The following is a 24088-nucleotide window of genomic DNA, read 5'->3' as shown; positions in this document are numbered from 1 at the left end:
AGTTGGCTGGAAGCCCAATATAAGGGATAAAAATGCGCCTATTAAAGAATGGAGTGTGGTTACTGCCTGATAAAACAAGATCCGCCTCACAGTATTAAGAAGGATCCGCTGCCTGTAAGAGGAAACATGGATGGGGGGGATATGGTGCTGAACTATCGAAGTCTAAGTACTAGACCCAAAAATAACAAATAATAATAGAAAAAAAATAGCGACAATAAGTGAATGGGTGTTTTGAAGCAAATTTGTTTAAAAGAATTATAATGCAAATGTGACAGCAAAATTTCCAAAATCAATAGAAAAATCAAAAGAATTATATAGATTTTATTTAAAAAAAAATCCCAGTTGTACATCCAAATATCAACGACAGATTTACTCTATGGCGAAACATGTTATAACACACGTCTGAAACTTCTCACACATATCACAAACAGACTGAAAAAATGTCAGCGAATTTTTTGCAGAGCTTGATAATCGTTTGAAGCAATAGTTAAGTTTACCAATAATCGTTTACTTATATTTAGGCTTTCTCTCTCTCTTTGTGTGTGTGTGTGTGTGGTGTGTGTGTGTGTGTGTGTGTGTGTGTGTGCGCGCGCGCGCGATAAGTTGCCGATATGAACTAAAATATATCAGTGGCTTGAGAACCACGACAGTAAAATACATCGACAATATATCTATCATTCTATATATATATATATATATATATATATATATATATATATATATATATATATATATATATATATATATATTCTTACGCATTACGGCCTTGTATGGACCCAAATACGTAAATGGAAAATATTAAAGGAAAAATGCAGAATATCTTGATTCTAACTTATTTTAAAAGGATTGATTTGGTTATGTTTACTCTAGAATAGGTCACCAGGAAACTCAGCTAATTAATTTACATTCTTTATTTACAAGAGGCCGTTGAATGGCTTGGGGAAAAGTAAATGCAACTTGTCTGCATGTGGACCAATCCTATCTCTCACAATAGGGGGAAGCTGGCCAAAATCAGGTTTATCTTGCGTTAGGGCAGCACTTGTGAACACGGAGACTTGGACACATGACTCAGCCAATCTGGAAAAGTTCCCAGATTTAGACACAAAATGAAATGAAGACTTCTTGCACAAGTTACAGTTATTCAATTTTATCTAACACACTGCGGGAAGGAACTCTAAGTGTTTAAATGAGATATGCAATGAAGACTTAAGCTTTAACAGGTCACAGGGGGGAGCACATGCCCTGATGAGGACAAGGGGATTTCAATATAGAAGTGATACAAGGTTTGATTGATTGATTGTGTATTAAATCTGGCGTCACAACATCTGGGTAATTGACACCAAAATAAATTGAATAGAAAAAATTAAAATTTTTAATAAATTTCATATAAAAATATCTATAAATATATGTATATAAAAATTTTCTTCATATATAAAAGTTCTTACATAGACAATCTATGTATAATTTAAATTTGGTTGAGGAGGCCTGCCTCCCCTATAAATTTACATAACTGCTCTATATTACAATCCTTTCCAAGAACTGTAGCTAGGATAAAATTACCTACTCTGTCCCGACCCCAAGACAGGAACCTATGTCTCAAATTCCCGAATCTGGGACATTCAATCGACAAATGTTTCACAGTCAAGGGCACAGTACAGTTCTCGCAAAACGGTGGATTTTCACGAGACATCAAGAACCCATGTGTGACTCTTGTATGTCCAATCCTCAATCTGCACAACATCGTTTCTTGTCTCCTTGGCATATACGGATATGACCAAGGAGACACTCATGACGTGATACTGCGCATTTTTTTATTAGTTAAAATATCCTCCCACTGGGACCGCCAACATTCTTTAATTCTCTGACCCACCAGAGGATATAAATCCCGATATGGTAGTAGGCATCTTGTGGGTTCTGGGGAGTTGACTGCCGACTTTGCCAATCAGTCAGCTTTCTCATTCCCATCCACCCCAACATGGGAAGGCACCCAACAGAACTTTATTTCTTTCCCTCTTCTTTTCAGTAAAAGCAGCCATTCAAATATGTCTAAAATCAGAGGGTTTAAAAGGTTAAAAGATTCCAGTGACTGAAGAACACTTCTCGAGTCACAATATATAATATAATTATTTTCATTCCGAACAAAAATTTCCTTTAAAGCCTTTAAAACTGCATATAATTCTGCTGTAAAAATCGATGCAACAGTTGATAATCTGCCACTTCTCTAAATCAGGGGAGGCTACTCCAAAGCCGGCGCCAGCATCTGACTTTGAGCCGTCCGTGAAAACTGCAGTGGAGTTATCATGTTGCATGGAGTGTTCTAAAAATATTGACTGCATGGCCTCACTGGACAATTATGTCTTGGTAAAATTGACATATCTGCAGAATTTTACCTCTGGGAAGTTCCAGGCGGGACTAACTGAGTATTTTGCTGATAAAATCTCGATCCTTGGCATATTTAACTCACGAACAATGGTATTGACTCTAAAAGCGAATGGATGAGGTTGCTTGGGGTGATTTTCATAACTCTGCCAATGCCTTTCCTTTCTCATACAAATGCTGGCTAAAGACTTAGGTAGCCTCTGGAATCTATACCAGCTCCGAACCAGCAGACGCTTGTAATGAAGATCCAGTGGCACCTCATCAGCATCTACTAGCATGCTCTCGGTGGGAGATGATTTAAATGCTCCTGTACACAACCGTATTCCTCCATGATGAATTGAGTTGAGCATTTTAAGGCTATTTGGCTTCGCAGAAGTGTACACCTCACACCCATAACTTAATTTTGAAAAGACCAACGCTTTATATAATCTCAACATCTGAGTTCAGTCTGCACCCCAAGAAGTGTGAGACAAGACTTTCAGTAAATTCATTGCTTTCAAGCATTTTGCCTTAATATATTTCAGATGTGGAATCCAGGTCAGCTTGCTATCAAAAATCAGACCAAGAAACCTTGTTTCACCAACACATGGAATTCTCTGCCTATGAATGAATAGATCTGGATCAGGGTGGATTCTCCTTATACGACAAAAGTGCATAGTTACTGTTTTACTAGTAGAAAATCTAAAACCATTAACCTCAGCCCACTTTACTATATTATCAACGCAGAGCTGAAGGCGGCGTTCAGCCACTGCCATCCTTGTTGCTGCAAAGGAAATCGACAGGTCATCAAAAAATAGGGTATATGTTATATCTGGGGGAATTATTTTAGAAACCCCATTGATTACCAAGGTGAACAAGGTTACACTTAAAACACTTCCTTGTGGTACTCCTTCTTCTTGATTGAACGCATCCGACATTGTTGCTCCAACCTGAACCTGAAATATCCTATTTAAAAAAAAAAAAAAGCCTTAATAAAGAGGGGCAAATTGCCTCTCAGGTTACATTCATAAAGGACCTCCAAAAGGCCATATCTCCATGTTGTATCATAAGCCTTCTCTAGATCAAAGAAAACAGTGATGTGATGCTGCTTGTTGGCAAAAGCTTCACATATTGAAGATTCCATTCGTACCAATACATCTTACACAAACAAGATGTCAATGCAATAGGACGATAATTTTCTGTCTTGAATGGATCTTTTCCGGGTTTCACGAATGGCAGTAATTTTAGCTTCTCCCAAAGCTTGGGGAAGGTATGTTCTCGGTAAATTCTGTTAATAAGGCTTAATATGAAAAGTCTGGTATTTTCAGGAGTATGCTTAATCATTGAATATGTTATATCATCCAGTCCAGGAGCTGATTCATTATATTTATTCAAGGCTGATTCAAATTCTCTAATAGTAAAAGGAGCATTGTATTGCTCATGTCTTATCGTATTAAAATCAATTTCGACCTGTTCCATTGTCCGTCTTTGAGCTGAATAGGGTCTATCATCATTTTTCTTCGCAACATCAGCAAAATGATTAGCAAACTCATTTGCCACTAACTGGGGTTCTGCTACCTCGCAACCATTGATCTTGATAACTGGAGGTTGACAAGGAGTGAACTTTCCTGCTATTTTTCTAACTCTCTTCCAAACTAGAGTCAGAGGAGTTTCCGAATTTAATGAGGATATGAATATCGTCCAAGATTTTTTTCGTGCTTTTTTGATTTCCATGCAAAAATAAGCTCTTGGTTTTCGAAATTCAACATGGTAATACTCACATTTTCGTCTGAGGTATCTGGTGAAAGCAGATCTCATAGTTCTGTGAGTTTCCTGGCATTTACGAGTCCACCAAGGAACTGGCCGGCGGATAAATATGCCCAAAGTCCTAGGTATAGATTGAAGACCAGCTGAGAACATTATTGTATTCAAAAAGTCAAGAGCATCATCTACACAGGGATAGTCATCAGCAGAGTCATCTATTGAGCTGTGTTCCTGGAATATTACCCAATCAGCTTTACCAATGTTCCATTTAGTTAGCCTTGAAGATGGAGGGCTTGTTGCTACACTCACCACTATTGGGAAATGGTTGCTGGTAAAATTTATAACTCTCCAATTAAAGTCAATAAGACAGTCATCACTACATAGAGACAAATCAATTGCTGATAACATGCCTCTTTGAACATGAAAATGTGTAGACTCCAAGGGAGATTTGAAAATGAAATTAGCAAGAGTCGTCTTGGAGAAACAGAGCTGGTTGGATTTTGCACTTTCTAGACGTACCTTTAATCCTTTGAAGCTGGAACATGTGTGTAATGTATGAAGGGGTCCTACCAGGGGCCAACCGGCGTGGGACGACAAAGGCCTGACTTCCAGTCAGAGGAGAAGACACGTCTGTCTTTCCAGAGTAGCTATCTGGGACTGAGGATGAGGCTGGATGTTTTTGAATCACCTGGATTTCACACACAGCCTCCGGCATTGTCTGAAAAATGTGAAAAACACAACCAGCTTACTCTAGGCTCAAGCCTAAACGGAAATTCCGATCTCTCGGCCTGCCGCGTGTTTCTCTTCCAAAATCAGCTGATGTTAGGGGAAAATGGCTGCTCTTTTAGAACTAACTAAAGTGAATAAATGCTGGGTAGACAGAGGGGCAATAAACGTAATTTATATATATATATATATATATATATATATACATAATATATATATATATATATATATATATATATATATATATATATATACAGGATACCTATTTTGAGCAAATATCCAAAAGCACTTTTAATAAGGGTGAAATTTTTGTTTTAGCAGGTGTTATTATCGCACAGAGTACACAGAAGAGTAAGTCGATGGCTGGACAAGAATACTAATGACTTGGAGGTTTTATTTGATCGCCACCTCATTGACAGAATATGAAAATCGAAGTCAGTTTAACTGGATAGGATCATCTCAGACTGGCTGTAAGTGTGATTAAGACAACTAAGTTAAGATACAAGGAAATGAAATCCACGTTTAGGACGGAAGAAATTAAGAATGGGATGCAGTATACGAAAATAAGGAGAAATCTAATAAGAAGCTGGCAAGTTCAATAATAGTCATTCAATTCTGGAGTGATCGGATATCACATGGGGATAATGTGAGACCTTTTTAAAGAGACAAGGTGAAATAAACCTTTCAAGTACTGGGAGGAAATATAAGAGAGTTGCTCAGAAAAAATGGAAATTGTGTTGGGTGTAAAGGATGTACAGGGACATAATATCAAAGAACTAAAACTGCACGTAAGACAGAGGTATACGACACCCTCCTGTTGACCTTTCAGTGTATGTATATAAACCATAAGTTTTAAGAAGCAGGTGTTTATGTTTAATACAGCGGTTAAAGTATGAACTTAGCAGTAACTATTGTTCTGTTATTTTTCTCTCAAACTTTTACCCACTGCAATTACGTGAAACTGCTCAACACTGGAATTACATACACTCACACACACACACATATTACATGCAAAACAACACTAATACATATACATACACTATATATATATACATACATATATATATATATATATATATATATATATATATATATATATATATATATCTTCTTTCCCACCGTTATCCCTACATTAAAGGATCGGTTGCCTGATGCGCCTTCTCCGCTGTCTTATCATCCTCAACCAAACCTCTTCTCTCCATAGCTTCCTTCCCTTTATCTCGCCATCTAATTCTCTGTTTCCCTCTCGATCTTCTCTCTCTAACAGGTTCTTCTCAAGCCCTCTTCACTCCCTCCTCATCAACCATCCTCAAAACATGCCCATATCATCTCAATCGTGATCACCTCTGTAATCTTTACTAAGCCGGCCCTTCTTCTTGTCATCATTTTCCAAACTTTCAAGCAGCAATTTTCACCTCTGTAATCTTTACTAAGCCTGCCCTTCTTCTTGTCATCATTTTCCAATCTTTTCAAGCAGCGATTTTTTCCATAATCCATATATATATATATATATATATATATATGAATTTATATATCCATATCTATATATATATTATTATATAATATATATCATTCGAGCTATAAATGTCCTTTAATATCTAATTCGCTCTACCTCAGAATTGATATATTTTCATATATGTAAACCGAAGGGGAAATTTTATTTGATAATAATTTCATCCCCTCATGGGATCGAACCATTTGATAATGAAGATAATGATACAGAAATAAGGGATGAAAATAGTGAATATTTATCAGACATAGATATTAATGAAGCTGATATTGTGCAGGCTATTAACGAAATTCAAAATGGAGCTGCAGCTAAGCCTGATGGTGCCCCTGCTATTTTGTTAAAGAAAGTAGTTCATTCTATCACAAAGCCACTTGCAATATTATTAAGACAAAGTGTAGATACAGGCAAGATTTATGATGAGCACAAATTAGCATATATCACCCCTACTTTCAAAAGTGGATCAAGACTTGAGGCAAGTAATTATAGGCCTGTGAGTTTAACATCACATATAATGAAAGTGTATGAAAGGGTAATGAACAAAAATATTATGAAACATTTAATAAAAAATAATTTGTTTAATATGGGACAACATGGTTTTGTACCCGGAAAAAGTACAGAAACCCTATTGTTAGTCCACCGTGAGAACATGTACAAAAATATGAAAAACGGAAATGAAACAATGTGGTTTATCTAGACTTTGCAAAAGCTTTTGACAAGGTAGATCATAATATATTAGCGAACAAAATTAGAAAACATAATATAGTGGACGAAGTAGGAAGATGGTTAAAAGAATTTTTACACAACAGAAAACAGATAGTTATTGCAAACGATGAGAAATTGGACGAAGCTAAGGTAATATCCAGTGTGCCACAAGGTACGGTGTTAGCTGCATTACTGTTTGTTATTAGGATTGCAGACATAGACAGTTATGTTAAGGACTCGGTAGTGAGTAGTTTCGCCGATGACACAAGAATAAGTAGAGAAATTACTTGTGATGAAGATAGGAACGCGCTACAAAGAGACCTTAACAAAGTATATGAATCGGCAGAGGTAAATAGGATGGTATTTAACTCTGATAAATTTGAATCAATAAATTATGGAGATAGAGAAGGAAAGCTATATGCATATAAGGGACCTAATAATGAGACAATCAAAAATAAGGAAGCAGTTAAAGACCTTGGTGTGATGTTCAATAGGAACATGTTATGCAATGATCAAATAGCAATCCTACTGGCGAAATGTAAAGCAAAATAGGAATGTTGTTACGGCACTTCAAAACAAGAAAAGCTGAACACATGATTATGCTTTATAAAACATATGTTCGTAGTCCAATTGAATATTGCAATACGATTTGGTACCCACACTATCAAAAGGATATTGCACAAATAGAGAGTGTACAAAGGTCCTTTAGCTAGAATAGAAGTAGTTAAGGATCTTGACTACTGGGAAAGACTACAACCCTTAAAATTATATAGTCTAGAAAGGAGAAGAGAACACTACTTGATAATTCAGGCATGAAAACAGATAGAAGGAATTGCCAAAAACATCATGGAGCTAAAAATATCAGAAAGAGCAAGCAGAGGTAGATTAATAGTGCCCAAAACTATACCAGGAAAAATAAGGAAAGCACACAGGACATTATTCCACTACGCACCAGCATCAACAATGCAGCATCTATTCAATGCGTTGCCAGCTCATCTGAGGAATATATCAGGAGTAAGCGTAGATGTGTTTAAGAATAAGCTCAACAAATATCTAAGCTGCATCCCAGACCATACAAGATTGGAAGATGCAAAATATACCGGAAGATGCACTAACAACTCTCTGGTAGACATTAGAGGTGCCTCACACTGAGGGACCTGGGGCAGCCCGAACAAGATGTAAGGTCTGTAAGGTAAGGTAAGGACAAGCACGAAATCAGGACGACATTGACATTACCGATTCAGCTAATCGATACGCAACCCCCTCTACCATGTTAGCCAATTCGAATGTTTGACGAACGTAGCCATATTACGAAAAAACCAAGTTCGACAGTGATTTGTAAGGTCAGAATCTGTATAAACTTATAGCCTCACTGTTAGCCGAATCGATAACGTCAATGTCGTCCTCATTTCGTGCCTGTCCGCTGGATGGTGGATCGATCCCATGAGGGGACGAAATTGTTATCAACTAAAAATTCCCCTTCGGTTTACATATATGAAAATATATCAATTCCGAAGTAGAGCGAATTAGATATTAAAGGACATTTGTAGCTCGAATGATTTATATGAATCACGGTGATGTGATAATTATTCATATATATATATATATATATATATATATATATATATATATATATATATATATATATATATATATATATATATATATATATATATATATATGTGTAGTATATATATATATATATATATATATATATATATATATATATATATAGTAGTGTGTGTGTATATATATATATATATATATATATATATATATATATATATATATATATATATATATATATATATATTATATATATGATTAAATAATATATCACAAATAAAACTTATTTTGTTTTGTTGTGGAGTTCTTCAAAGAGAAGCACTAAAAAAAGAAATTTCTGACATGCGAATAACTCCGTCGAGTGGCGATCCCAACCCTCTCCCTTCACTTTTCTTTCTTTGTGGTTTGCAATGCTAGGATGGCCTGGAATAATAAAAGGGTTGAAAGATGCAACCTTTAAAAGGCAGAAAACTACAAAAAAAAGAGGAACGACAGTTAGAAAAAGTCCAAAGCCAGAAAAAAAGGGACGTCTGGACTTTAACAAGACCAATGGATGTCTGCAGCTTTCCTGTTTTCTCAACCCTAAACAACACGAACCGTGAATTATTTACTAAAGAAATCGTTTTAAGAACAGAAACTTTCTTCACTTATATTCCCCTGCATATAATCTTCAAAAGTTTCACCAACAGACATTTAAATGAAAATGTACATTAAAAATTTTTTTTTAAACAATGAGCATGCAGGAAGCAGAATCTTGACGACTTCGTGTTACACGGATGGTAAAAAGAAAAAAATAACTAGACAGTAAAGACCATTCTTCCCAAGTTTTAGCCAGTAATTAATATATACATACATACATGCATATATATATATATATATATATATATATATATATATATATATATATATATAATTATATTTAGCCAATAATTACATATATATATATATATATATATATATATATATGATTATACATACATATACATATAAATATTTAGTATACATATACATGTATATAAACATATATATATATATATATATATATATATATATATATATACTATATATATATATATATATATATATATATATATATATATATATATATATACACCAGCTCCTTGCTCATTGGTGCGTGTGTGTGTATGTATATATACATAAATTATATATATATGTATCTACATACACGAAATTCATATATTTATGTATATGTTTATAAGTATATATTAGTGAGAGTTACAAGGAATTACAAGGATTATTATGTCTCAAAGACTTGTTAGTCCTTCCGAGGAGACATCGTGTGCTCACTTATCTGTAGGAGCAGGTTTTACTGTGCATTCGCGTGCCCTAATGATGTTGTCTAGCTTTCTTTTAAACTCTTCCACAGTTGCTGTTTACAACTTCTGGTGGCAGTTTATTCCATGTGTCACATATCTTATATGTGAAGAAGTTCTCACAATGGGATGTGTTGTATCTCTTCAGTTCTAGTTTCCATCCATTATTTCTTGTCTGGTTTTCGTTTAATGTAAATAGGTTACTGTCTACTTTTCTTATGCCTTTCAGTATTTTAAATGTTTCTCATAGTTGTCCTCGCAATCGTCATGTTTTTAAGCCATACATGTTCAAGCTCTCTAGTCGTGTTTGGAACCTATTTGCCTGATGGATGGAATTAACGTTGTGGCTCTTGCTTATACTCCTTCTAATCTAGTATTTATGTCTTTTCTTAGTGTTGGTGACCACAACTGTACTGCATATTCAAGATGGAGTCTAAATATTGTTGTGTAGGGCTGCCGCACCGTTTCCTTGTTTCTGTATTTGAACTGTCTCTTTTCAGCTCTTGTGCACTGTTTTTTGGATTTATGTCCTTGGTAATAATGACTCCAAGGTCCTCCTCTTGTTCTACACTATTCATGTCATTCCCAAGCAGCATGTAGCTGGCATGAGGGTTGCTTATTCCTATTTGTAACACTTTACACTTATCTACGTTAAAAGGCATTTGCCATATTTTTTACCACTCTCCTATTTTCATTAGATAATTTCTTAAACTTTCCACTGCATCTGGGTCTGTTGCATTTACACCTAGTTTGGGCTCATCTGCAAATTTGGCTATCCTGCTACTTAAGTCTACATCAATGTCATTAATGTAAATAAAAAACAAGTGAGGGCCAAGGACAGAACCCTGGGGAACTCTCCTTGTTACATCTGCCCATTCTGATTCTTCACCATTTATTACGACTCTGTTTCCTATAAGTTAGCCAGTCTTCGACCTATTATGAGATTCAGGGTCTCTGTAACACGGTTTTTTGGACTTTGCTCCTTGTCAAAGCATTGGATGTGGCTGAAAGTTGACATATGTATATTTTACAACCACACAAATTTTGTCAGCATTATCAATAACCTAAACCCGATAGTTTTAATTTTTATAGAGTAAAAATGATCTAGCCGACGCCATGGCCAATGATTACGAGCCAAGAGTCGAAAAACATTCATTACGTAAGCAAGGTAAACACACCTTTTGACGAAATGTTGCCCCGTCCATCCATCAGACAGAAACTCCATCGGCTCTGAAACCCAAAGACTTTATGAATGGCGGAACGATACATAGATGTGGGTGGGGTATCAGTGCGAGCGTAGTAATACTACTGTAGCAGTAGTGCCGCAACAGTATAGCAGTAATATACATGAATTAAACGTTTAGGCCAACTGCTGGGATCCTTGAGGATCATTTAGCACTTCTTACAACTACTCGAGAAATTTGTTTCTATAGACAGATGTTAAATTTTCCAATCCAACAGTGCCCATGGTAGGCTTCAGTGTTATCCTGAATTATAACGAGGCGAAAGTGGGTGGAGCCTCATGAAGTCATCATTCTGATGATTATTGGTGAAGGTTTAAAGCCAATATACGGTACCGGCTATTTTTTTTTCTGTAAATAGGTAGATAGCCAATAAATAAAAATTGCTTGACATTGGATATAGCAGTTATCAAATCAAGCTTGTCTACTATGTTTTTGAAAATTACCAACTATTCCCTACATCTTGTCAATCTGATTGTGACCTATAAAGTAGACTGTAATTTCTTAGGAAACCTATTTTGGGAGTGAGACTAATAATCGAAGTGTTTTTGTATTTATTAACATATTTTGTTGGTTTGTTCATTATGACAATTATCAGTGGAGAGGTTCCAGAGTTCATAAAGGTGTACTGCTTTGCTTGTATTTAAATTTGTATGTCATTGTTGCCAGAGGTTTAGCCTTCGTTACGTATAACCAATCATCCATCGAGAAAGAGGGAAGAAATGCTGTCATAAGTTACGTAACGAGTGCGTTCGAAACCTTTTCTCTGAGTAAGTTTGCCAGTCTTCAAAAAAGGTCACTTTTACATTATAAGTACCAAATTTATTCAACCTACGTAATGCAGAATACAGTCAAAATTTGTGGGTAGATATAATATGTATTCTGAATAAGCGTTATATTTATGAAATGCATAGATAAAAAGTTATTGCGAAAAAACCGTGTTACAGAGGCCCTGAATCTCATAGTAGTCTGCTGTTTCTCCTGCAATTCTTAAAGCTCTAACTTGTGTGGGACTTTGTCAAAGGAAATCCAAGTAGAATATATCTATTGCTCTACTACTGTCGTAAATACCAAAGCATGTTATGAAAAAACTCCAAGAGGTTTGAAAGGCAGGATCTGTTTGTCTGAGAGAGAGAGAGAGAGAGAGAGAGAGAGAGAGAGAGAGAGAGAGAGAGAGAGAGAGAGAGAGAGAGAGAGATGCAAACAACTAGCTACAAATAACCGGAAGTAAAAAAATAGGTGATTTAAACTTCAGTCTTCGAATAAATGTATTTCACAACCGCACTCGAGCACCAGCTAATACTACTACTACTATCACAGTCAAGGGCGATACAAATAAACACTCATTTCTTGGACTCTTTCTTGAAAAGACGAGAGAGAGAGGCGGCCGCAGCATCATCACAGAAGCAAAGGAGATGCAACAACTATACAACACGTAGCGTCAGCAGCAGTAGTAGTAGTAGTAGTAATAGCAGCATCAGCAGAGGCAGCAGCAGCAGGAGTAGGCAGCAGGTGGTGGAGGTGGAGGCCGCAGTCCCCCGGGATCCTGTGCCACTGATGACGGTTTAATGAAGAGCAGACCCAAACGACTTCTAGCCCAAAAGGGAAGCAGCAGTCCTCTCTCCTTCTTCTTCTTCTTCCTCCTCCTTTCCCTTCCTTCTTTTTCCCTTCTTGCAAGTGTTCTTTTCTTCTTTCTCATCTTTCATTCATTATGAATGAGTTGGACATTTCCTGTCTTCTTTCAAATTTATCAAATTTATTATTCGTTTCGTCTAGAAACAGAGTAACTTACTAAATGAAAATGATAATATTGTTGATTTGGGTACATGTGTTTTTGAAGTTCTTCATAGTTATAAGTAATGTGCGGCTTTGTCTTCTGTTTTATGTTTTTCTTCAAATAAACTTTCCTTCTTTTCCAAGCATTATGTGTATTGCGACTTGATATTGATGATTCGATGTTTATGAATGAATGATTTTTAATAAAATTATATTTGTGTGACTACGTTTTTTCTATAGTAAGTTCTTTTCGTATTTTATAATCTAATATGGTTATGTTATTTGTGCTTGATGTTGGATTTTTCTCTGTAGGCCATGTACTTGCAAAAACAAAAGAGATTACTGTCTACTTTGTATATTTTATACGATGTCTATTTTTGGACAAAATTGTACTAAAAGCTGTATATTTTGTCAACAAAATAACTATTTCTGAACTTATCTTGCCTTTCCAATACCGTAAGTATTCACTGTCCTTGTTATCGATAACATCAACAAATTCTATATGGAATTTCCTCATTCACTGACATAATCTTTACAGGAAGTACTGTTGGTATAGAGGGTGAATCTCCTTTGGCTCCAATCCTGGAAGAAGAAAAGCTTATAGCTTCAGGCTTAGCGATATAGCAAATCTTGCATTAACCCAGTTACTACCTTCGTATTCATATAGGAACTATTTCAGACCCTGCTCTTGCCAGGTTTTGAATTTAGTTTCACGTCCTCTCCAAATGAAACTGACTTTAGTCCGTTCAGCACTCTGAAAAAAACTTAGAGCTAATGCGAGATCGTTATGCGTTTTGATACTTCTTCCTGTTCACTCCTTTCGCAAAACACGGAAGATATTTTCTTTGTTCCGCGACATTTTGACCTTTTCACTCTATAATTCCAAAACAAGGTTTGGGTTTTCCAGCGTCAGTCTCTATTCTTGGGCAATTATATCACCATTACAGCAACCATTATAACAATCAAAACATTAGTCACCACTGAAGTTCCTGCTTTACAGACAAGATTAAATTTATATATATTGAAGGAAATCTACTGACCGTGCAAACACGTTCGTAACCTCCTGCCTCACTGAACTTTTATTAAAAAGAACCTGACGTTTCCAAAGGAAGCGGACAAAAACATTCTCATTTTCACACATATTACGTGTAAGAACATAATAATTTGACAGGCGGCCAAAACTCTGCCGAGTGAAAGAAACCCCCAATAATTTAGAAGAGGGTTATTATGGCCAAGCTTGACAACCTTCAATAAATTTCGAGTCATGTGTAGCACAGATTCTAACCCGAGGAAGTGGAGCTGTGCAAAGGTGCAGTGTGGTGGAATTAACGAAAGATTACCGGAATACTTTTTTCGCTTACGCTCATTCGCTATTAAATACCAGTCGTTCGGTAAGGAGCGGCTTCCCTTTGTGATGATCCAAGTCTTTACCTTCTGTTTACCATTCAATCCCTACTCACCCAAACCCCTGGCCAAAACAGGTAACCTTTCTCTACGAGATACTAAAGCGGTTACGACTCAATATACCTGCCGTTAATCAAAGCTATGCCTGTTTACACTGAACAACACTATGTATTTCCAATCAGAGCTCCTTCCGATTTAAGGACCCCCCTACCGTCGCAAAAGGTTAATCGGTAGGCTTCCAGTTAGCCTACTAAGCCTACAGTTAGGGCCCTCATTAAGAATATATCTAAGCTGGATCAAAGTTCGAGAAACATTCAGGCAGACTGCCGTTCATTTACTCATGTAAACATACATAAATGACAACACAGCGACAACGTATTTATGTATTGATGGACACACACATACACAGACACACACACACACACACACATATATATATATATAATATATGTGTGTGTGTGTCATATAGTCCACAGGAGGAAAGGGAAAAGGAATCAAAAGCAATATAGTACCTACGGATAATTTCGTCGTTCCACTTTATATATAATTATATATATATATATAATTATAAATATATGATATACATTATATATATATATATATAAACAATAACATTATAAATACAATTACAGAGGAGAAGAAGTAGAAGAGAGAGAGAGAGAGACATGGGAGAAGGATTGGAGGGAGGAGAGATGAGAGAGGAGAATCGAGAGAGAGAGAGAGAGAGAGAGAAAAGAGAGAGAGAGGCATTTTCATACAAGAGTTGAACATAACTGAATTTGCTGCATGGAGGAGTAACAAACTACTTGTCTATAACTACTAGTGAACTGCGGAAAGTTTTTCGTTGCGCTATGGTATGGAAGTTTTCAGTACTGCAGTCAAAACCCCAAAAATAACTCCTTTTATACATTCCTAAAACTGAAGAGAGTATTTTAAATTCTGTATCAACCTATATGATGACAATAATAGCGAAAACCTCCTAACCTAAAAAATAGTAATAATACAATAAATCCTGCTCAATCTCACGGCCAAAATTGATGAATATGAAGATGAATATAGAACAGAAACAAGGTAAATTCAATTAAATATCTTAGTATAAAGACCAACTGGTTTGCGGGAGAAGCGCCTGAATATCAACTCGAAAGTTCAAATTACGGCGCCTATTAATTAAACACACATCTAAAAATTAAAAAAAGGATGATAATGTCATTAATGACCTTATTTGATCTCTATTTCATTAAGATATTTAATAGCATACAAAAAATTATGTTAAGCTGTGCCTCAGCCGCAAAGGTTCGAGCAAGCGCTGTCGCCGCCTTTTTAAAGAAGTTCATGATAATGATGACAATATCGTAAAAATAATGACCACTTTTATTCACGTCCGGCGGATGCAATACTCAGAACATTGTAAGAAAAACCTTTAATCTCCAAGGAAAATATTATGAATCAATGAATACTGTGTATTAACGTTTAAAAAAATCAAATCTACATGTTGATCATTTTATAGTCGAATCCAAGATTACCAGTTCTGAAGAAAAAATAAATATTAATGCTTCATAAAGCGTTTCAATTTTTTAGTGTTACTTCTTTAAACTCTGCCGATAAGCACATTACAAAATTACGGTCGCTTTCTTTGCTCTGCAGTCTCCCCAGTTAACAATTATTTTCACACTTCTTTTTACACATTTGTCCATTTTCGCCCAACAGGTCGCTTAAGAACTTTCTGCACTTTTTGAGTCCTTTAAACATACATAAGGGAACTGGCTTTCTGAATAAAAAAAAAATAATGAACAAAAATAAATAAATAAATAAATATCAAACGGATGACTGTCCATTAATTCACGTTTTGAACTGATTTTCAACTCTTTTATAATGAATGACATTGCCCCAGACGAAAGGTATTAAAAATACACAATGCACAAAGCCTAACATTAAAAATCAGAAAAATGAGAAATCCGAAGGAACGCAATTCCTCTATCAATACTGTAAAAGACCCAGGATAACATTTACCCCTGATTGCCTTCCTTGACTCCATGAATGTTTCAGCAGAAAAAAATACTTACCCGAGCATTTCCCTCGACATATCTAAAGAGCTTTCATTACGAAAGGAAATACACCCAAGACTTCAAAGGAATATATTTAGGAACGAAAAATAAATGCCTTTTCCACAAACATTTCGTCAAAGTCAGATGGTTTTTCGGTTACTTTTCCATGGTAATAAGACTTTATAATGGATACTTTTGTGTGTATGTGTATGCATGCATGCATGCATGCATACATATGTATGTATGTGTACATATATATATATATATATATATATATATATATATATATAGATATATATTATTATAATATATATATATATATTTATATATACATATATATATATGTGTGTGTGTGTGTGTGTGTGTGTATTAGTGCTTTAAGTCATGTGGCAAGAATGGAAAACAATGTTGGTGACAAGAGTGAATGATTTCCAAATGCAAATTACAGGGGGTGAGAGAGGTCCTGGAAGCAAGCTTTAATATCCAGGTCACGTCTGAGTGCGTGAAAAATAAAGGTGAACGGTGACGGAAGTGCACGAATACCTACGCGCTCTTGATGAGCCTTCTGTGTGGGTACCAGGGCCGTATAGTAGTGGTGGGTACTACTCGTGAAGAACTTTCAATTTTCTATAAGAATATGGGGCTATAAATTTACACTAGAAGGTGGTTACTTGAGTCAAGATGGATTATGGGCCTGGAGTTCGCCAACTGCCTTGAAGTGTTGCCCTATGTTCTGATCATATGAGTGATTAGGGGTCTAGCAACCACTTAAGTTCAAACGTAAACAACCAGATTTACATTCAAACTAAGAGTATCAGGATATCTGACTTGACAACGAAGAAGAAATATACGTTATAAACACTGAATACCTTTCGATAAGACAAGTTCATATATTATTATGTTAGGACCCGAGACTTGAAACAAATCGACTTGTAGGTGCGTAAGTAAATGTCAACAAAAAAAACCAACAAACGAACGTTCAACAGTAGAAATTAAACGGTACACAAAATAAATAAACTCCGAAAAAGAGATGTATAAATGAACCACTTTTACACAGACCCAGGTACAGGGAGACGCATCACGAGTAATCAAGAATGCTCTATTTGTGAGCATCTCCCATCTGCGCCTTACTGCAGAGATGGTCCCAAGATTTTCTGGTGATTTCTCAAGAGGGGTTGGGTGATTGCGGGTCAGCGGGGTTGTTCCCCACCCCTAGTCCCCCTCAATATCCTATCTTCTCCCCTCTTCCCTTCCCAAAGTTTCTCTAACATTATCTACCTCCTTTTTTCCACGTCTTATTTCCCCACTCTTTGGGCAATGTACTCTCGAAGGAAACTATTCGACGGATGAGTCGTAACTCTCTCTCTCTCTCTCTCTCTCTCTCTCTCTCTCTCTCTCCTTATAACTTCATTCTATCTTTTCACTCCACCTCCTTAATCTTAGCCAACCCGGCCCCCACACCACCTCATACCCAACAAAACCCAGACAGACATTACAGCAATTTCTTCATCTTCTTCTTCCTCTTCTTGGTATTCTTTATACGGGGCCTTTAAAAGCTCTTCCGTGGTCAAAACTCGCCGCCCAAAACTTCTCGCTCGCAAGGGGCGAGGGGAGGGAGGAACAGAGAGAATTATAAAACCATTCCGAAGCCAAGCCATTAAGCGGAAGATATTTCTGCGGGAGCTACTTCAATGAGAGAGAGAGAGAGAGAGAGAGAAGAGAGAGAGAGAGAGAGAAAGAGAGACTGGAGTGGCATATGAAAAAAAGGAGAGATAGAGAGAGATGGTAACGGCAGAAGGATAAAGGCCCCATCTGTGTGGCCAGTAGTTCTCTTGCAAAGAAAAAGGTTTCAGAACGAGGACGAGCGGAGCAGCCAAGGACAGGGAAAGGAAAAAAGCTCAAATAGGAAGTCACACTAAAAATAACACTTTTCACCCATTCCTCTTGTTATCTTTCTACTTCAGTTTAACTTCTTTAACTTCCCCTTACTCCAATGTTCACCTCTCATTTACGAACAATTCCCTCGGCCGAGCCCTTGAAGGGCACAGTGATGTGACTTGGTCGTCGAGGTGAATAAAATATAATGATAATAATTAACTATGTCCAATTAAAAAAATATATGTTATATATTTAAAAGAGTGCCAAGACGATCTTAAAAATCAGTAAAAAATGAAAAATACGATTGTTATTGGAATAAAATCATCTATCTCTCATTATATTTTAGAGGTAAAACTACCATGGCATAACACGTTTTGAAGAAAAAAATTACAATGCCCTCCAACAATGTCTCGTTTGCATACTTATAAATATTGATAACGCCACATGATTACTTCGCAGAATTACTGACTTCTGAGAACTGGCGTCGACTCCTTTCACAATGTAAAATATGAAAATTACTAAGCGATTCAACAGTAGACTGACAAATGAATCTACCAAGGACTAAGTTAATCAACAACATTTAGTTTTCTGTAAAAGAAAACTATTGAGATGGCTGGCTATTTGTCTGTCCGTCCACACTTTCTCTGTTCGCTCTCAAAATCTTAAATACTACAGAGGCTAGAGGGCTGCAAATGGATATGTTGATCATCCACCTCCCAATCATCTAAGATGCCGTATTCAGGACTCTAGCCTCAGTAGTTTTCATTTTATTTAAGGTTATAGTTAGTCAACAATACAGGCCACCACGGCCGGCGGCCGGCTAAGGGTTTCATGGGTCGTGGCTGAGCTTCAAACAGCATTATAAGCTGTACAGAAAACTCGATTGCGCCGAAGAAACTTCCGTGCATTTTTTTTTTTTATCTGACCACTAAATCTGTCAAATTTTCAATATACCAAGACAGTGAATATCCCCTCTGTCATGGCCTCAATAAGCAACACCTCATTAACAATTGCATCGAGAGCTTTAATTCCTTACTAATTAACTACTATAGGTGATCATTCTCTACTCTATTTAGTCTTGGGATAAGTACTAGTTTCTTGCGGATCCTCATTCAAACATCAAGTTTACACTCCTTTTAGGGATGAACCACTCTATTCTTGGCGTCCCTCGACCATTTCCGTTTTAATTCTTTGTTTTTTCTGCCTTCAAGCACACAATTTTATGGATATTTGACCCACACCTACGGCGCTTTGTTTGTAGGGGATTCTGACGCACTGCTGAGAGTGTCCTAAACAAGTGCATGAAGCAGGTAACGGTAACATTTTGACATGGAATGATATATACAATGAATATGATCAGAGTAAGCCAATTCAAGGACCCTTGTCAGATTACTAATAAAAGTTAGCAAGCAGAGGCTCAAGCAAACTAAAATCAATATCAACAATGCTCCGTGGTGGAGCTCTCTCGGGATATCGTTAAAATACTGTACCGTTTAAAAAGATATGGACAAATGGAGCAAGATGCCGGGAAATGAGCTCCACAATATATGGCAGTCAGATAACCCAATTTCAAGGAACGCACGAAAGAGCTTTGGCGGTGGCCGGTTTTCCGGAATGGATTGGGGTACTTTTGTTTCCTCCAAAGACGGGTTTAAAAGAAAAACAATTATGGTCCGTATAAAACGTCTACCATTACGGTACGAAAACAACTTTTTTACATCACTTCTGAAATTTTTCATATCCATCGGTGTACAGACTTCAAGACAACAGTTTAATCAAACAACACGTTCACTTCAATAAAGTACCATCATCAAAATTATAATAATCCACATTTTTCGGCACTATCACATAACTAGTCTGAGAAGCTATCCGAATACGAGCTGTTTTGGTGTGTGTATACATCCATACATATAATCTAGTAAACTAAAATGCTAAGAAAAGTAGCAGAATAATGGAAACATCAACAACAACAACAAGAATAATGATAACAAAATCCAATTCCCGATATAAAGCGGTAAGATCTAAAGGCATTAAGGTAGGCCGAAGTTTAAATGAGCAAAAAATTCTTTGCCGGAGGAGAAGCAAAATGCGAAAAATGAACCTTGGAGCCGCGAGGGCATATCTATCAATGACAGAATACGTTCTGGGAAAGTTAGAAAAGACTTGATACCAAAGTGAGATCAAGTTCGATAACCTGAAAATGGACTTTGGAATGAACTGTCTCCGGAAAATACATAAATGCGTGAGCTTGTTTATGTCATGTTTGTATTTATGTATATAATGGGATTTAACTATACTCTTATGTATTTTTTCGCTTCGAAAGCTACTCAGCCATACGAAATATTCTCCAGCACAGAATGGCTTTACAAAAATAAAAACCAGTGACTGAAATATTCATTATGTAACCGAAAAACGACAGCTTTAGCGAAGTAAGACATACTATGTCACGCTGTTATTATTTTGAGTGATTCGAGTATGAAAAACAATAAATTTTTCTGTGATAACTAACAAATTTTTGTGAGAGATATCCCGGGTAATATTCTAAATTATACATATTTTAATTTTTTCCCTTTCCTCATCCAGCATTATCCCGGTCTTTTGTCTCTTACTTCTTAAATCTTCACCTTCAAATATCTTAATTGCCATGTTCTTCCGTCCCTTTGACAGCCTTAAAATAGCAGAGCACCTCCTAATTCATCTTTTCCACCCATTTTCATTCCCTCGGCCCTGGAGCCCCAAAATACTCTACAAAAGTCATTTAAACACGTCCTTTGTTCTCCTTTTTGTGTCCAATGAAGATTTTATTTTCAGCGTAGCCTTTGCTCAGCAACCCTTCAAAGTATTTGTCAATATAAATGACATATTTTTCTAATACCACGATTTTATTCCTATGTTTTGGGGTGTTAGTTTTCTTTACTTCCTAAAAATACAACATAATTCCACGTTGCTCTAGTAACAATATCTAGCAGGAAAACAGAGTTATCCACAAAATTCACACTATTAGTCATCTTGTAAATCAATGACATACCAAATTCAAGAGAGACTTTATAAGAAATAACTGTGGCATAAACCTTGACCTTAAAACTGGAAACTATCAAAATTCAATATTATTTTCTCAAAATAATTCGAGCATTTCGGATATTAAAATACCACTAGCTGTAGTTCTTCAAAGGACAAGTAATCTCGAAAAATAAATCCTTCTCTAAACTAGCTCCATTTCTGTACCTAAAGAATTCTTATTTTCTATATAAAATATATAAAAAGGCAAAGCCTATAACTTACCACTTCCAAAATCAAAGAAAACTTTATTTCGTCTTCATAATTCTATTTTAAAAATTTTCGTTTTTACTGCAGAGGCTAATGGGTCTAATGTCTAATATATACGACTGAGGCTGCTAGCATGACCCGTCCGTCACCTCGGCACTGTGCGTCGAATAGAATATAGAATTTAGCCCCAAGGCCAAGCGCTGGATCCTATTTGGTCATTAAGCACTGAATGGGCAACTGACAGTATGAAGGTTTGAAAGGTGTAACAGGAGGAAAACCTCAGAGTTGCACTAAGAAACGATACTTGGAGTGGGTGGAGACTTAGATGGAAGAAAGAGAATATGACCGGAAGTACAGTAAGGGGAAGGAAAGAGGTTAAAGCTAGGGGCCGAATGGACGTTGCAAAGACCCTTAAGCAATGCCTGCAGTGCACCATGTGAGGTACTGACGATCTTGGTTGTTATAAAAAAAGAAAATTCAATATTCAACTCATTTCTCGTCGTTTACGTTTGATACCGATGCACAAAATAGATCACATACATCTACCCATAAACAGGGACCAGGGAAAAGTTGTAATGAATTTTCAAAAAACTAACGGATGGATTTCAGTGACACTTCGTGTCCAAGTTGGTTAATGCACAAAAAACAGCTGACTATCTTATGAGATCGCGCAAATTCCAGATATATTTGAAGACAATTCCTCAGTGTATAGGTCTAAGAATCTCCAATGCTATATCAAGATCTCAATTAATATAGAGGAGGTTTTATAAGTGATAAAAGCAATGCAACCTGTTTCAGGTCAATTGTATTCCCTTTACTAGATTAGGTATTGATCTCCGGTGTGGATGTCTACTTCAGCCAGAGATTTATCTCTTTTAGATCGAGTGGTTTGAGGTGGCAGGTAGGTTTATGTTCCCTAATAGTAATAGTAATGACTTGGACCATCGACGGATGGTCTCTTGTTTGTCACTTTTCCATACGTTGTATTCCAACAGAGATCTTTTACATTTATTTTGTTTGTTTGTATGGTGCTTTTACGTTGCATGGAACCAGTGGTTATTCAGCAACGGGACCAACGGCTTTGCGTGACTTCCGAATCACGTCGAGAGTGGACTTCTATCACCAGAATAATAATAATAATAGTAAGACAAATGGAACTAGTAGATGCGATGGATATTTCTTACCATATACGGAAAGGCAATGTTTCCATTCTTAATACTTATGAGGAAAATGGACCAAGATCTTGATGACAAAAACAACACTATATTAATTGATTGATTGATTATGAAATTTGGGTCTTGAAGACCAAGCACCAGAACCCATAAGGATTATTAGAGCCGTAATGGAGATGAAATATAAATTAATATGAATAATAATGAATAAATGAATGATACTATATTAGTAAAATTCAGTGTTCAAGTATGAACATAAAAATTTAAGAATGATGATGGATAAAACCAATAAAAAATAAATAATGATCAAACTTTTATACTTAAAAATATATGCCTAATATTGAAAACAGATAAATGACTAAATACTTTACTAATTATTTACAAAACTAATATCTCATTATAATAACCAGATTCTTTCAGATAACCCTAAAGTTAAATCTAGGACAGTGAACCAGCATTTGCTCAACGGATAGCTGACAATCGCAAACTGGGGCACTGACACCCTCTCAAATATAACTACGGGTGAGGCGGATATGGCCAAACGTAAGCAGTGTCAGGGTGATCTCGAATCTTGTTATGATTAAACCCCGAACTCCAAAAATCTTTTCCTAATACTTGAGTACTTCCTATTTGTCGATAAAATGGGGAAGTCCATCTCTGCTGCCATTTCTTACGAATGTAGCTTCAAATAACTGGGTGCATATCGAAATGCGGCACTTTATTAGTCAAGAAATCACATCTTGTAGCATCCTTTGCTTCACTATCATCCAGTTCGTTCCCTTCTATACCAGTGTGTCATCCCTTAGTTTTGAAGATCGGAATCGATGGAAAAAGACGCTTTTATAAGCTTAGCACTGAGGGAGGTGTGCATGCACACCAAGAGCTTTCTAACTGTTTAAATATTTATTTCTTTGGTGGCAATAGCCGTATTTGATAAGCCGTGCCTAATTTGATCTTGTCGCTAAATGGAAGAAACAAAACTTACCCCAGAAAGGTAATAATGCAAATAACTCTCAAAGCAAACGCCCCATGAAAACACCAAGAAAAAATACTGAGAAAGCGACAGCCTCTGCGTAAAATACAAGAAAGAAATATCAAAGAAGGAAAAGTGAACTAAAACATCAGAAGAAATGGACGATTATACTTGCTTGGTCTGAAAGAATGAAATAAAGAATAAAGGAAACTAAAGACCTTTAGAATTTCTTAGGATCGCAAAGAGGAAACGCTAAAAATATCATGAAAGATGAAAATAGGATATGTTGAAGAGGGAGCGGGTCGACATTTTCAAGGAAAACAAGGAGTAAAGGACTGTAAATGAGAAATGACTGTATTCCAAGGAAACTGC

General features: G+C 36.2%; 1 long non-coding RNA gene across 1 annotated transcript in view; it reads right to left on the bottom strand.

Annotated features, from left to right (window-relative positions):
• Nucleotides 1-929: 929 nt before the first annotated feature.
• LOC135197861 (uncharacterized) overlaps nucleotides 930-24088 on the bottom strand; it is a 111822-nt gene continuing 88663 nt past the window's right edge. The window contains exons 3-4 of the long non-coding RNA XR_010310670.1: nucleotides 4642-4840; nucleotides 930-1077 (exon numbers count right to left, since the gene is read on the bottom strand). This is a non-coding gene — a long non-coding RNA (uncharacterized LOC135197861). The remainder of the gene's footprint in view (nucleotides 1078-4641; nucleotides 4841-24088) is intronic.

This window comes from Macrobrachium nipponense, chromosome 21 (genome assembly GCF_015104395.2).
Source record: "Macrobrachium nipponense isolate FS-2020 chromosome 21, ASM1510439v2, whole genome shotgun sequence".
NCBI lineage: Eukaryota > Metazoa > Arthropoda > Malacostraca > Decapoda > Palaemonidae > Macrobrachium > Macrobrachium nipponense.
This window is presented reverse-complemented; position numbering and strand designations above follow the sequence as displayed.